A 16,867-nucleotide genomic window follows, 5' to 3' on the forward strand; every position below is an offset into this window, starting at 1 on the left:
ACTGCCCACCCGTGCCTTCCTTGTTATCATTGACCACACCCTTTGCAGTCCGATGCTATGATCACATGTGATAGAGAAAGATCAAGGGCAAGAGAAAGGGCTTCACTGCACGCCAAGGATTCCAAGGTCGCTGGATCTAAGACCCCCGAGCATTTGAATGTCGAGGATCCTAAGTACGTGTCTGCATCATCCCTGCAAACGGCGGAATATGATCCTTCCAAAGAGTTCCGAGCAACAGCCCCATCAACTTTTATCTTAGAAAATCTGGTTCAGGAGGGGTCCATCGTCGCCTTGTGGCTGCAGCTACAGTGGCAGGAGCAATGTTCTTTTTTGGTTTACTAGCAAAAAGGCACGTGCGTTGCAACGGGAGAGAAAAAACCACACGCTTTTAATTTACAAAAAAATTCGTCTATAATCTGAGAATTTGTAGTTATGACTGGAACAAAGATGGTCTTAACCTATAAGAACGCAGTTTAAGATTTTTACAGTGTTCTATTTCAACGCCGTTTGCATGTAGATTTAATCCGTACAAAGAAACAGGCAAGTGATCATGCATTTATTTATGTCATGTTCGGAATGGGTGTTGTCACGAGCGAGTAAAGAAAAACGACAAAAATAAACGATGACACATTAGCACACTACAGAGACATGTGTGCATCAATGACAGTTTTCAGTTTAAGAATCACCAACTTAGAGTAACTCTTGAACACTTTTTTTCACGTGCATATTTCTTAGATACACGAAGAGTTGTTAAAAAGGTTGTACATGATTTTTTAATCATGAAAAAATTGTCTGGAAAAGAACATTTTTGTATGCTCTCCTATGGACGCAGGTACTTGCGCCCCTATTTCATCATTATTTCTTGCCATACATGTCCGAGGTATTGGTCCCTGTTTCATCACTATTTATATCTTATCAAACTTGTCTTCTATTTTATTTTTTGTCATGCATGCCTACTTTTTACTTTTGTTCTTGCATGTCCTCTTTTTGCTTCTTCTTATACATAGGAGAATAGTACAACATATTATCTCCGTCGGATCTGCTTTGCATTTTCTCTTTTGTTTCTTTTATAGCGGACATCCCATCTTAATTGGGTCCTTCTTTTATTTCTTGCCATGCATGTCCTTATTTATTGGGTGTCTCTAGAAAATTTATTTTTAATTTCACGTCCAATCCTGATTTTGCTGAGGTGTTCATCCCCAATCTGAATTACTACCGGTATGAAAAAAGATGGATAATGCATTATTGATTAACATTGCAGCCTAGTTAGTATTTTTTAAATTTCTAACAGGTAAACTAACATCATATTCAGATTATACATATTTTTCTAATCAAATTTCATATATAACATGTCAAATTTGAAGTTACGGTTTAGAAGATATGAGTACTTTAAAAAACATTTGATATGTACTACGGGTTTAATGTTAAAGACATTAGGGGGGTTTCTATAAAATAGCAAAACGGACTAAGAATACCTATTTCTTTTATTAGTAGGTATAGACTAGCTCGGAGCTCTCTAATATAACTATGCACAAACTGGTGTGTCGTCATCTTTTGATGATGCAGTAAGTCTGCAGTCGGTAGTGATTGTTGGGACAATCTCCAGAGATAAATTTTAACTTTCGCTGGCACGTCGTCGGTGTTCCACACACTAGTAGAAAACATGCCTTTAGTCCCGGTTTCATAGGGCATTTAGTCCCAGTTCTGGAACCGGGACTAAAGCCCAAACCCTTTAGTCCCGGTTTGCTTACGAACCGGGACTAAAGGAGCTTCACGTGGCCAGTTTCTGGAGCTCCACCTTTAGTCCCGGTTGGTAACACCAACCGGTACTAAAGGATTTTTTTTGAAAATTGGTTTTTCTGAAGAAAAAATAGATTTTTTTTTGAATTTTTTATTGTTTTTTTTTTATTTTCAAATTTCTGAATTATTTGACTATTTAATCTCTAATCATCCCCATCACTGCTCAAGTATGTACCACTCATTCCAAATCGTCTAACTTCCCGGCTCCATCCTCTCACTACCCCAGCCTAAGCACGCTTAACTTCCAAGTTCTATTCTCCCTAGTTTCCAAGTCTGCACTTGTTGTTTCCTGACAATAGTAAGCTGTCAATCCCATTAACCCTTAGGAGTTGAACTTGAGCATGAAGCACCGTTTGAGTTTTAAACTCTTATTCTAAAAAACAATAATTAATTAGTAGCACTAATATTTATTGAATAAGTAGTTTGACCATAGTTTGATCACAGTTTGACCAGAGATTGACAAAAAATTCAAAAAAACTTAAATTTGAGGATAACTTTTTTCCCTTCAGAATTTGAGGATTCTAAAAATTTGCAAAACGGCCTACGGCAGTCAAAATCGGAACCGGATTTTCGTGCTGAACAATTTGATATATGTAAAAGTAGATGTAGTAACATAACCGGATTTTCGTTTTTTTCGACATCGTATGTAAAAGTTATAGCCGTTTTACTTTTTCGTAACACTTTTTTGCAAAATATGTCGAAATTTATGCTTTTAAATTTTCCTAACTAGTAGATGTAACATAACTACAACTCGAAGGATTTTGTTTTTTAAAGTTTTTACCATTTTCTTTTGTTTTTTTTCAAAACTGAAATGGCGAGAGGGGGAGGGGGGGGGGGGGGTTAGAGTTTGATGGTGTACAACAGAAGCATACTACAACATGGTGTCCATCTAATCCTACCGTCGACTACATCTGCTAGAACCGTCCCAGCCAGAGTCACAACTAAGGTTACCCAAGCCAGTGTCACGTTCTATTAAAGTGGCAAAAAGAATTACTTTTAATATAGCAAAACTAATTCTATGAACTATTATTAAAGGCTAAACAACTATTAATACAAAACTTTAGCAAAATTAATATTCATTAATTATAAACAATTATCTACAGTTGTCTAACAGAAGCATACTACAACATGTTAAAATCTACAGAAAGAACTAACTAAAAATAATTAAAAACAACAATTAAATGACTAAAACAACTATATAAGCAAAACAATACAGTTTTAGTTAAAATCGTTAAATAAATTATTCTAAAAATAACCAAATTAATCTTATTGTGACAACAATCTAACATGTGACTAGGAGCAAAAAGAATAAAATTAAAAACCATTTTTAAACTCAAATTATTCACAATCTAGGGTTTGAAGCAAATTTGAACAAATTCATATTTAAATCATTCAAATTTGAAAAATGATGGCACAAAAAAAACTAGAAAATTTTCTGAATCTAATGGAAAAAGAATCACTCAAAAAAATCAAATATCCTAAAAGATATAAGCAATTTAAAACAGAAACTAAACACAAAAAACAAATGGAAAAACAAAAAAGAAATTTGAAAACCCCTTTAGTCCTGGTTCGTGGCTCCAACCGGGACTAAAGGTGGTGCGCCTTTAGTCCCGGTTGGAGCCACGAACCGGGACTAAAGGGCATCGCACCCTTTAGTCCCGGTTCGTGTCTCAAACCGGGACTAAAGGTCCCATTTGAACTGGGACAAATGCATGCCCGGCGCCGTAGCCGCTCGAACAGGGACTAATGCTCACATTAGTCCCGGTTCGTAATGCAACCGGGACTGATGTGTAGATTGAGCTTGGACCAAAGCTCTGTTTTCTACTAGTGACATTTTAGTCCATAATTTCATGCCACCTTCTAAGTGAGAGGAATCCGGGCGACCCTCTAGCCAAGCCTCACGACGCAGTTTCATTGACACTAGCATACGGTATGTCGAACAAACGGTGAAGATGCCATTCCTCTCATGGACCCAGGACCAGAACTCGTCGATCTGCCTTGTGCACACTGGCATGGAATGAATGGTCTCAGCATCAGTTGGCAAAAACTTTGAGCTAACCGATTTGTGTCCCAGTCTACATTGATTGTCATTAGCTCACTGACCATCTGTGGCGGATTTGCAACAAGACTCACGATCGGCTACATATTAAAATCCCAAGGTAACCAATCATGATTCCACATATTCCTGTTTTCCCATCTCCTATGCGTCTGATAAGCCCTTCGGTCAATGTATGCGTTATATGCGGAGTGTGATTCCATCAATGATAGATCGCCAAATATGTGACGGAGAGCCTCCTAGTTCAGCCTGCAAGAAATCACATGAGGCAAAATATTTTGCTTTTAGTATGCGTGCACTATGAGAGGTATATTCCATGAGCACCCTCCAAGCTTGTCGTGCCAAAAGAGCCAAATTAAAAAGCTCAATATCACGAAATCCTAGGCTATGGCAGTTCTTGTCATTACACTCCTCCTACTAGGATTCGCCCCCCCCTTTATTTGGTGGGGAAGCAAAGAGAGGAAGAGGAAACCTTGCTAGGTATCGTGACAAGAACTGCCATAGCCTAGGATTCGCCCCCCCTTTATTCCTTCTCATGGAGGGGGAAAGAGGGAAGGGGGAGGGAAGAGGAGAAGGAAAGGAGGTGTGCCCCCTCCCCTAGTCCAATTCAGACTCCCTATGGGAGGGGGGCGCGACCACCCCTTGTGGGCTGCCTCCCCTCTCCCCTATGGCCCATCACTACTAGGGAAAAGCCTATACACATAATCTTACCAGCAGCGCGCTTTAAAATAAGGCGCTGTTGTTGACTAGCAGTAGCGCGCGTGCACAAAGCTCGCTGCTGAATAAATGTATCAGTAGCGCGCCCGCTCTAAGACACGCTACTGCTATAATTGCCACGACGCCGCGAGGCTAGTTCTAGCAGCAGTGCGTTAATATGAAGAGCGCTACTGCTACGGATCATAGCAGTAGCGCATTTACACAATAACCGCTACTGCGATGTTTACTACAAAAATTTAGTCCCACCTCGCTCCGTGAAGAGAGTATGTACCACCTTAAATATGTTACTTCTCAAACTTTCACAAACACTTGGTCTTCATTGAACTCTATGTGTAGAATTTGTGGCCGCAATATGAGTCTTCACCAATTCCTAATCTGGTGAAGACTCATATTGACATCTCAGATTGTACACAAAAAGATCATTGATGATCAATGTATTTTTGATGTCTATTTTTACATGCTGACACATAGCAGTAGCGCGTTCTTTGTGAAAGGCGCTACTACAAGGTCATTTAGCAGTAGCGCCTTTTGCTATCGCGTGCTACTGCTAAGCCATTCCATCTCCCCCCGGCCCACTCTTCTCTATCCGATCCACTCACACTCACACTCACTCGATCTCCCCCTCAACCCCCCACGCCGGTCCTCCCCATCGCCCCTCCTCCGATCTGCGCCGCCGTCACCTCCTCCTCCTCGCTGGACTCGGTACCGGCCTCCTCCTCCGTCCTCCCTCCAGTCGCCGTTGGCCGGCCCCTACTCGCTCCGCCTTCCTCCTCCGTCCTCCCTCCACTCGCCGCCGGCCGGCCCCTCCTCGCTTCATCTTCCCCCTCCGTCCTACTCTCTTCTCCCTCCTCGAGTCGCCCCTCCTTCTCCTCCTCCCTCCTCCATCCACAACCCCTCCTCCCTGCTACATTTTGATTTAGTAGGCTAGTTGATTTAGTTGATTTAGAACATTTTGATTTAGTTGATTTAGTATGCTAGTTGATTTAGTAGGCTAGTTGATTTAGTTGATTTAGTATGCACCATTTTATTGTTATTTTTTCTGTACATGAATAGATAGATGCTTTTGTTTTTTTGTAATAAGTTATTTTTGGCAAAATGTAGGTGCCAATTTAGTTAAATTTACCACTTGTTTTTTTAATCAATTATCTTAGGCAATAGGGGCCAAATTAGATGAAATGTCTTGGTAGGTGGTACCCTTATTTGGTAGATATTTGTGAAAAGTTTTTTCGACAATAGGTGCCACCGAAATGCTTTGGTAGGTGGTACCTTGTCATCTAATATGTTACTAGATCTTAGGATATAATTGTCCATAAAATTGCTTCTCGCGGGGGAACCACAAATATCACATGCTACATACTGTTTTTCTTCCCTGTGAAGTGAATCGTTAATCCTTTGCTCATATTGCTTTAGGAAAATGGCGCCACCACCACCACCACTATGTCGACTGTGCATATCAAGGTGCGCCAGCAGCCTTGCAACTGGCACGCTGTTCGGCATCTACTTCCAGCCGAGTTTTCGTCATGTGGCGGTAAGAAATTAGATGAAACGAACAACTATTTTATTTTTAGTGTTGGCATTACTGCATTGTGTCATTTTGCTTTTTTTACACAGATCCTCCCATGCAATGTGAGGTTCAAATTCAACAAGCTGACAGGAGACACTGTGACATTTGAGGCTCCTGGGGGTCCGTACACTAAGGAGATCGAGAAAGGACGTGATGTGTACTACACAACCTTCTTCTTGTAGACGTTGTTGGGCCTCCAAGTGCAGAGATTTGTAGGACAGTAGCAAATTTCTCTCAAATGGATGAACTAAGTGATGGTGTCCTGGACTAGGGGCTACTCACCACGTCGTCTCCCGACCAGCTGGATCGGGCAGAGGACCCCCATGGCGGTTCACTATTGGGCCAGTTCGGACAGCCCATGCCGCATACAAGGAGGATTCTACAAGACTTGGCGCCCAAGACAAGGACTCTCCTAAAACCCGAGGCCTCCGGTGTCTTATATAAACCGAGGCCAGGCTAGCCAATAGACAATCTCATATTCATTACTACAATCTCGTGGTAGATACATATACTCTGTACTACACCCATATGAATACAATCAAAAGCAGCATGTAGGGTATTATCTCATCAAGAGAGCCCGAAGCTGGGTAAAACCCCATGTCCATGTTACCATCGCTCCCAGACGCCTAGCTTAGGACCCCTACTACGAGAAACGCCGGATATTGAACCGACATTGGTGCTTTCATTGAGAGCCTGCTGGCGGTCGCCACGGGGCGATGGGAATTCGGATTGTCTCCGGCGCGATCTACGCACCGGAGCCGAGCTTTATGGTCGATGTCGGCATCTTTTGTCGCCGGCTCGACTGGCCACCTTGGCTTAACCAAAGACTGTGCCCTACCTCTGATCATCATGTTCGAACGAGGGCCTTCGTCAACATCAACTACGATCTCTATCATGATCATGGAAGAATCATCCATGGAGCTCAGGGGCTCAACGTCAACATTGCCCTCGGGCGGCCGTGCTGTTTTTTCCGAACAGCAAACTTGTATCCGCTGCCACCACCTCCTCGAACATCGCTTTGACGATTCCTTTGGTGGAATTGTGCGGAATTAAGTGTACAACAACCATGCCAAATTTCGCCGAGTTCCGATGGAGGAATCTCTGGCAATCTACGATATACCGGAGCCCTGTCAAATCTGGACGGGAATCTGGACGAGTTTAGGGCGTGGTCTCCAGAGCCGAGCTCGGAGGTCCTTTGGAAGATCCAACCGTTCATCTACTGCGGAATTCCCATATCTAACACCCCACCAAATTTCAGCTCGATCCGACGGTCCAAACTCCGGGAACCTTCCGATGAGTCGACCAATTTTCGGATCTGTTTTCTGCGCGAATACGAATCCGGCCCGAGTTCATGTTTCTTCATGAACGGAATATTGAACAACCCTTTTGAAGGAATTTTTATCTAGGGTATTGTGCGTTGTTTTTAAACACATAGCCATAAAATTTTAAGCCTCCTCCGAGGTAATCTTCACCATCACGCTGGTGTCAAACCAGTCCGACAATATGGCTCCATGGCTGCCGACCTGCGCTAGACATGTCGCTGCTTTGTTGAGCCGAGCTCAACTTCTTCGATCATCATCTCGGCAATCCGAAAAAGAGTTCGGCATAGGGAAGGATAAATCATCACCAACATCGTTGCCCCACGGATTACACGGAGCGGGCACACCGGCATCGCCGCATGGTCACTTCATCAAGCTGGCATTGACCGCGTCACAAGTCACGACCTGCGTCAGCATGGCCGCACTGTTGCTTCTTCAAGCCGATGTCCATCACGCCGACCTGCTTCAACACCTCGGCTGACATGGCAGCTGCAACATCTCCTCACCGACCTGCTCCGTCACCTCGGCTGGACCGGGGACTTGGCTACTTCTTCATTAACATACTCCGGTGACTTCGGCATCACCAGCCGACCAGCTTCGTCACGTTAGCTGGACCGAGGGCTTTGTCTCGGCAAGCCAACCTTTGTCAGCATCGCCATGCCGTCGCTTTATCGCCCATCAGGCAATGGGTGTGCGGATCGAGTCCCAATTTTGGGAGTCACCTTTCTTCGGATTGCTACAACAAATAAACCAGGTGCTATTTATCCTAGTATTTTTTGATTCTTTGGGTTTATTTTTCCCAAGAAATTATTTTTCTGGTTTGTTCCATCATATGTACGCAGGTCTATCAAATTGTGACCGCATTAACGATGGTCACATGGTGGTTCGGTAATGGACTTCGACTACGTCACGTGGTCTCTTCGGCAAGCCGACGCCGTCGTCCCTATCGGCTTAAATCGGCTCGCGTGATCACCTTGTTGGTCGTGTTGCCATACCGACGTTTTCGGTTGCCTCGGGGACTTCGGCATCGTTGAGAGAGCTCTACCTCATCGAGTGTTCGGCAGACAGGCCATATGTCTTTTATTACTCACTTTGCATAAATGATTAATTATGCAACATTTTTTTAAAATTTATTATTATCTCCGGCTCGCACTATTTTCTGTGCACAGATAAAGGATCCGGATCGGGGAGCGCTGTCACCTCTACGTACCGACATACCACGTCACCTCGGCTGGACCGATGGCTTCGTCATCACTTCATTAACCCACGCCGGGGACTTCGGTGTCACACTGCGGGCCTGCATTGGCCGTGCTATGTCATCACTTCGAAGTGTCGAGCTCTTTGCTCTGCCACCTCGGGACCGGCTTGGGGGCTGGGACCTTATCCCACCGTATGCTCGGGCCGTGCATCGACACCAAGCACATTAACCAGCTAAGTCGCTTTTATGCTCAGAATTTTTCAATTTTAAATTTTGTTCGGTTCGACTAAGCATTATACATTTTTTGGCAAAAATTTGTTTGTGAAAACTTCCTTGTCAAAACTTTGTTTGTGACACACAAATTCAAATACCCCGTTTGCTTGGGGGCTTCCTTTATGAAGCATTTCCTCTTGCATATGATTATACTTGTATGGCTTCGTTCCTTGTTCGTGTATTACACCACAATATGCACCATGTTGACTTAAGTGTTCCGCAAGCTGGGTTGCCTTGCTCCTGTGTTTACCCCTACGTTCCCGATTGTTCGGCTAGGGAGTAAAGGGAGCACCTCCGTGATTGTTACTACCGGGTCATCCGAGTTAGTACCTCAGACTGGGTGAAGCCGAAAGCTAGCGTTCTCATTGTTTTCAATCATGGTCGGCACACAACAGAACTCATGAATACAAAAAATCTATTGCACAAGTCTCATAGTAACAATGAGCAACCGAAGAAAGGTATCGGTGGAGGTACTATTTTCTTTGAAGATGCTTCTTACACTTCGTCAGTAATATAGCATAAGTTCCCTGAGCGCGCTTTGTCTGTTACAGCCTTATGGCCTGATTGCCTGGTTATCGGAAACATCGTCGATATTCTCGACAGGTGGAGTACATAACACTTTTCGGCCCTTGACCGAAGAGGGAGAAGCCGACGGTCGGTTAAGACGCGTTTAAGGTTTGGGTGAACATAGATATGATATAAGTACTTCGGTACATACAATCATTATACATAAAATTCTTTTACCCAAGTCACTTGAGGGCTCTCAAAATTTATATGAGTTGTTTTATAGTAAATGTGTTTTCTTCTTGATCGTTGCAAAGTCTTTTTCTACCGCTCCTTTTTCGACTCGAGTGTATGGTCAATAACCGAGGAGCCTAATTTCATTCTCAAAGTCGCTAGAGTTTAGTTTGCTAAACTGGCCCAACGAGAAGTACTCCGCCTTCGGGATGGGAGGTTGAAGCATAGGCCGACCCGCTTGAAGTCTTGTGATAGGATGTGTCGACGAAGCACCTTTTTTTTCTCTCTAAGACCAATTTTCGATTTGGCACCGAACACTTGATCTAGTTCGGAAGTCCAGTTTTTACTGAAGTTTTTGGTTCTCCAAGCCTATGGCACATTTAAACTATTTGTGTGTTTCCAGCATAAGTCTCATATTGCAACGCCGGATACCTTTAGAGATTCGGCAAAAACATTCTCGGATATTGCTATATATGCATCGGTTTCGAATTGTGTCTTCGGTCAATAGTTGGGTTGCCCGGCCCCTGTTCTTGCCTCCTATGTTCCGCTTTCTTCGGCTAGGTGTGCAAAGGGAGAACCACTGCGATTGTGCTTCCAGCTCGCATGGTTAAGCACCTCAGTGGAGAAAGCCGAAAATTGACTGTCACAATAAGTGAAAAAGGTCAGTGATCCGATGACTATGTTAAATGACGGGCCATTCATAACATTGGCCGAAGTGTTTATGGCTTGACCTCGATTGTTGCCGAACACTAACTGGGGGCTCGTAGCTAGCTTCCCCAATTTAAAGCTCCTATGACTAAGTGAAAGTTATAAAGCCCGCATATCTGATTGCCTCGTTTGCGCTAACACAACCGCCTTCGGGCACCGAGACGTCGGCTAAGGGTTGTTTTGTTATTGCGAAAACACCCTGTGTAGCACCTACAATGGGGCGGAAGCCGACGATGGGCCACTTTCAACTGATAAACGGTCGCAACGGAGTCAAAATAAACATATCATCGGCGTTTGTATATAAGATTTTCGCCAAGCTGGGTTGCCTGGCTCCTATGCTTACCCCTACGTTCCCGATTGTTCGGCTAGGCGGTAAAGGGAGCACCTCTGTGATTGTTACTACAGGGTCATCCGAGTTAGTACCTCAGGCTGGGTGGAGCCGAAAGCTAGCAATCTTAAAGGATCACATTGGTCGGCAACGGCGGAAGTAAAATTTTTGGTTCATTAATACCATAGAGTTCGGGAACTTTCGCCGAACTAAATCCTCAATATTTTCCTCCCACATTGATCGGAGGTGAGTTTTCATGATCATGATAAGCATGACGACCCAAAGAAAGGAACCGATAGCGGGACTATTTTCTTTGGAAGATGTTTCTTACGTTAAAATGTAATATAACATATCTCTCCGTGTACCTTTGTTTATAAAACCGTATGACCGGATTGCCTTGTTTGCCATAAAACTTTGCCCTTATAACGGCTTTATAAAGTAGGACAAACACTCCCCAGCTACTGGGCGAGGAGGTTGAAGCCGATGGTCGGTCAACAAAGTTTTGTACAATGCGGATTTGAGCATTAATGATGAAAAGTACTTGGATACATAGAATCATTACACATAAAAATTGCGATTAAAATCCATTTACTGCAATCCATCTTTTAAACCCCTTGGGGCCTACCTTGGTGAGCTCGGATTTCGACCAGCGCTAAACTCTTTTAAGAGATCTTTATTCTCTTTCTGAGAAGTTTGTGTTAAACACAACAAAATTTTCTGTCAAACGGATATCGATCCTTAATTCGGCCACCCATGCCCACATTAAGGCTCGGGGGCTACTGGGCTTTGCGCTCATTATATACAAATATTAAAGGGGCACATCGATCCCCTAATCTGGTGTTGCCACCCGACCAGTGTCTCGGGGGCTACTGCATTGCCTATTCAATGCAGAAAATTCAAAGTGCTCAGTGTTTGGCATAACCGAACTATGGACAAGCGCGTCTTCGGACGACAATAAGTACCATATGGGACTTATCCGGCATCAAGCTGATATATCACGACGACTTACCCTCTCTCAGGGGCCCGTCCGCCGATCACTATTACCTATAATATATTACACTACGTTTCTATTCCTATGTATGCTGCCGAGCTAGGAGTTGATCCTCAGGCCGATTTCACGACCTACGTCTCAAGGCTACCAGGATCAGCAGTTTTATGTTTTCCTTCAGGTGCATCTCGGAATTTAGGCTGATAGACACCTTGAGGGCTACTGGCAATACATCTCGTCAGCAAATAAATTTATACGCATCGGAAATAAAATCCGCAAACAATCAGCCCATGACCGAGGTGCTGAGCCACCTCGGAAGCAGTTCGGCATATAGCTCGGATGCAAGTGGCTGGCTCCTTAGAAGGCATTTCCGGCATTAAGCTCGGCTAACACTTTTTTGAACCAAGGTGATCTATGACACCTCGGACATAGTCCGGCGTTGGAGCTTGGATACAGTCCGGCGCTGGAGCTCGGATGTAGTTCGGCGTTGGAGCTCGACTATAACAATACTCTTCGGATACAATCCGGCGTTGAAGCTCGGATACATTCCGGCGTTGGAACTCGGAAGCGGTCCAGCGTTGGTGCCCAGCTGCAAAAGATACCTCGAATGCAGTCCGGCGTTGGAGCTCGGATGCAAGAGGACACTGCCGCCCGGGAACAACTTCAAACCCATGGGGTGGCGTAAAAATAACAGGGCATTGATAAACACCGGAAACTTAAAGGGACTCCTCGGATACCTGACGTGTAAACTCTTCGAATGCACTTCGGCGATCCTCAAGATCGAAGATGAAGAACAGTTCGGAAGAATCGAGGAGCGTCCCCAACTTGAAGATCGGTTCAGGGGGCTACTGACGGTGTCCTGGACTAGGGGGTACTCACCACGTCGTCTCCCGACCAGCTGGATCGGGCCGAGGACCCCCATGGCGGTTCACTATTGGGCCAGTTCGGACAGCCCATGCCGCATACAAGGAGGATTCTACAAGACTTGGCGCCCAAGACAAGGACTCTCCTAAAACCCTAGGCCTCCGGTGTCTTATATAAACCGAGGCCAGGCTGGTCAATAGACAATCTCATATTCATTACTACAATCTCGTGGTAGATACATATACTCTGTACTACACCCATATGAATACAATCAAAAGCAGCATGTAGGGTATTATCTAATCAAGAGAGCCCGAAGCTAGGTAAAACCCCGTGTCCATGTTACCATCGCTCCCAGACGCCTAGCTTAGGACCCCTACTATGAGATACACAGGATATTGAACCGACACTAAGGTTTATCAATCCGTGGGAGGCGTAGGATGAAGATGGTCTCTCTCAAACAACCCTGCAACCAAATAACAAAGAGTCTCTTGTGTCCCCAACACACCGAATATAATGGTAAATTGTATAGGTGCACTAGTTCGGCGAAGAGATGGTGATACAAATGCAATATGGATGGTAGATATAGGTTTTTGTAATATGAAAAATATAAAAACAGCAAGGTAACTAATGATAAAAGTGAGTGTAAACGGTATTGCAATGCTAGGAAACAAGGCCTAAGGTTCATACTTTCACTAGTGCAAGTTCTCTCAACAATAATAACATAATTGGATCATATAACTATCCCTCAACATGCAACAAAGAGTCACTCCAAAGTCACTAATAGCGGAGAACAAATGAAGAGATTATTGTAGGGTAAGAAACCACCTCAAAGTTATTCTTTCGGATTGATCTATTCAAGAGTTCATATTAGAATAACACCTTAAGACACATATCAACCAAAACCCTAATGTCACCTAGATACTCCAATGTCACCTCAAGTATCCGTGGGTATGATTATACGATTTGCATCACACAATCTCAGATTCATCTATTCAACCAACACAAAGTACTTCAAAGAGTGCCCCAATGTTTCTACCGGAGTAAAGACGAAAACGTGTGCCAACCCCTATGCTTCACAAGGTCACTGAACCCGCAAGTTGATCACCGAAACATACATCAAGTAGATCACGTGAATATCCCATTGTCACCACAGATAAGCACATGCAAGACATACATCAAGTGTTCTCAAATCCTTAAAGACTCAATCCGATAAGATAACTTCAAAGGGAAAAATCAATCAATTACAAGAGAGTAGAGGGGGAGAAACATCATAAGATCCAACTGTAATAGCAAAGCTTGCGATACATTAAGATCGTGCCGAATCAAGAACACGAGAGAGAGAGAGAGATCAAACACATAGCTACTGGTACATACCCTCAGCCCCGAGGGTGAACTACTCCCTCCTCGTCATGGAGATCGCCGGGATGATGAAGATGGACACTGGTGAGGGATCCCCCCTCTCCGGCAGGGTGCCGGAACAGGGTCCCGATTGGTTTTTGGTGGCTACAGAGGCTTGCGGCGGCGGAACTCCCGATCTATTATGCTCTCCGATGTTTTTAGTGTATATGGATATATATAGGCAAAAGAAGTCGGTAAGGGGAGCCACGAGGGGCCGACGAGGGTGGGGGGCGCGCCAAGGGGGGGCAGGCGCGCCTCTCTGCCTCGTGGCCACCTCGAAGCTTCCTTGACTTCCACTCCAAGTCTCCTGGATCACGTTCGTTCCAAAAATCACGCTCCCGAAGGTTTCATTCCATTTGGACTCCGTTTGATATTCCTTTTCTGCGAAACACCGAAACAAGGGAAAAACAGAAAGTGGCACTGGGCTCTGGGTTAATAGGTTAGTCCCAAAAATAATATAAAAATGCATAGTAAAGCCCATTAAACATCCAAGATGGATAATATAATAGCATGAATACTTCATAAATTATAGATACGTTGGGCACGTATCTGGACGCAATATGTCACAGATTGGAGGAGATGGATGGGCCCGTTTCCTTGCCCGCATGCGTCTTACTGGTGGTGAGTTGATCAGCTTCTCCTTCAGAGCAGAAAGACCCAAGCTGGCTGTCATTTATCTCAACCTGGTGGAAGATGATGAAGATGACGAAGATGATGAAGATAATGAGGACCCACTCGATGAAGATGATGAGAACCCACTTCATGAAGCCATCGTAGCTCAAAGAATGAGGCTCAGCGAGGAGGAGGTGTGCAACCTATGGGACATAATTCCGCCACGTGATGACTTGGTCGGGGTGCCATTCGTGACCCGCCTGACAAGTACCATGGTCGATCGGCATGAAATGGTATGTTATACGTACTGACTGTAGTAATTTGATGATATATATATATATATATGCTTTATTGTTATACTTACAAATGCAAATTATCCGATGATATGCTTAGTGAATCCGATGATATGCTTAGTGTAGAGTCCAATGATATGCTTTGTGGAATCTAGTCGATGATATGCTTTAGTGTAGAGTCTGATCACATGCTTATTAGTGTAGAATCCAAGGAACTATTAATAGTGTAGATAATCCAGATATACTTATTAGTAGAATTCATGATTAGTTAGTACAAATGCGTAGTACTGTGTCTTTTGATAGTCTAGAAATCTAGACTTAATAGAAATATATTTGCAAGAGTATGTGCGAGGCTATTTATTAATTGATATGTTTTTCTTATTCAGAAATTGCCAAAGAACTTATCTGTGAGTTGTGGTATCGAGCCTGATGAAGAAGGCTCAGCTGGACTACGCCTTACCGCAAGGGGTTTCGTCACCACCTGTACTTACCACATGGACACAGACGGTCGCACACACTTAAACTCGGTTGGGTGGAAGAGATTCCTCGTTGGCAAGAATCTTCGTGTTGGACAGGCCATCCTAATTACTATCAGGAACACCCACTGTCAGCGTCAAAACCGGCGGATCTCGCGTAGGGGGTCCCGAACTGTGCGTCTAAGGCGGATGGTAACAGGAGACGGGGGCAATGTTTACCCAGGTTCGGGCCCTCTTGATGGAGGTAATACCCTACTTCCTGCTTGATTGATCTTGATGATATGAGTATTACAAGAGTTGATCTACCACGAGATCGTAGAGGCTAAACCCTAGAAGCTAGCCTATGATTATGATTGTTGTTGTCCTACGGACTAAACCCTCCAGTTTATATAGACACTGGAGGGGGCTAGGGTTACACAGATTCGGTTACAAGGGAGGAGATCTACATATCCGAATTGCCAAGCTTGCCTTCCACGCAAAGGAGAGTCCCACCCGGACACGGGACGAAGTCTTCAATCTTGTATCTTCATAGCCCAACAGTCCGGCCGAAGTATATAGTCCGGCTGTCCGAGGACCCCCTAATCCAGGACTCCCTCAGTAGCCCCTGAGCCAGGCTTCAATGGACGAGTCCGGTGCGCAGATTGTCTTCGGCATTGCAATGCGGGTTCCTCCTCCAAATACTCCATAGAAGATTTTGAACACAAGGATCGTGTCCGGCTCTGCAAAACAAATTCCACATACCACCGTAGAGAGTAGAATATTCCACAAACCTAATCTACTGATAACTTTTATAGCGTGACATCACGCCACGACCCGGTCATTATTCGAACCGTTTTTCTCAACCAGCTACTGCACATATTGCGAGGCGGTTTTCTTGGCACGTCTTGTCGAAGCAGAGATCGTGTCATCTTATCACGGGATTCTCATCAATACGGGTGTGGGTAACCCAACCGCACTTGGGGAATAAGCGAGTTTACCAGGCAAGTGGGGAGGTGCACAGTTTGTACCGCCCTTATAAACGGACAAGGACTCCTCTTTTTCACCCACAGCTTCTTCTTCCCTGCCCATCCATTCTCGCGCACTCGAGCTCCAGCGCCCAAGTTCGCATTTTCTCCGCAAAACCACTCCAAACATGTCCGGAGCGGGAGGCAAGTGGATGGTCTCCTCCATAACGGAGGGGGACATTACGAAGCTCCGGGAAGCCGGATAGCTAGCCACGGACATCACGCACTGGCTCCCAGACGCGGGGCAGATCGTCCCTACTCCAGAACCCCATGGGAGGGTTGTATTCCTTACCCACTTCATCCGCGGGCTGGGATTTCCCCTTCACCCGTTTGTCCGCGGGCTCATGTTTTACTATGGGCCGGACTTCCATGATCTGGCCCCCAATTTCATCCTCAACATCTTGGTGTTTATCGTCGTGTGCGAGGCCTTCCTTCGCATCCAGCCCCACTTCGGCCTTTGGCTGAAGACCTTCAACGTGAAACCAAAGGTGGTGGTCGGTCAGCAGGCAGAGTGTGGAGGCGCCATGGTGG

The sequence above is a fragment of the Triticum aestivum genome, chromosome 3D, assembly GCF_018294505.1.
Source record: "Triticum aestivum cultivar Chinese Spring chromosome 3D, IWGSC CS RefSeq v2.1, whole genome shotgun sequence".
Lineage (NCBI taxonomy): Eukaryota > Viridiplantae > Streptophyta > Magnoliopsida > Poales > Poaceae > Triticum > Triticum aestivum.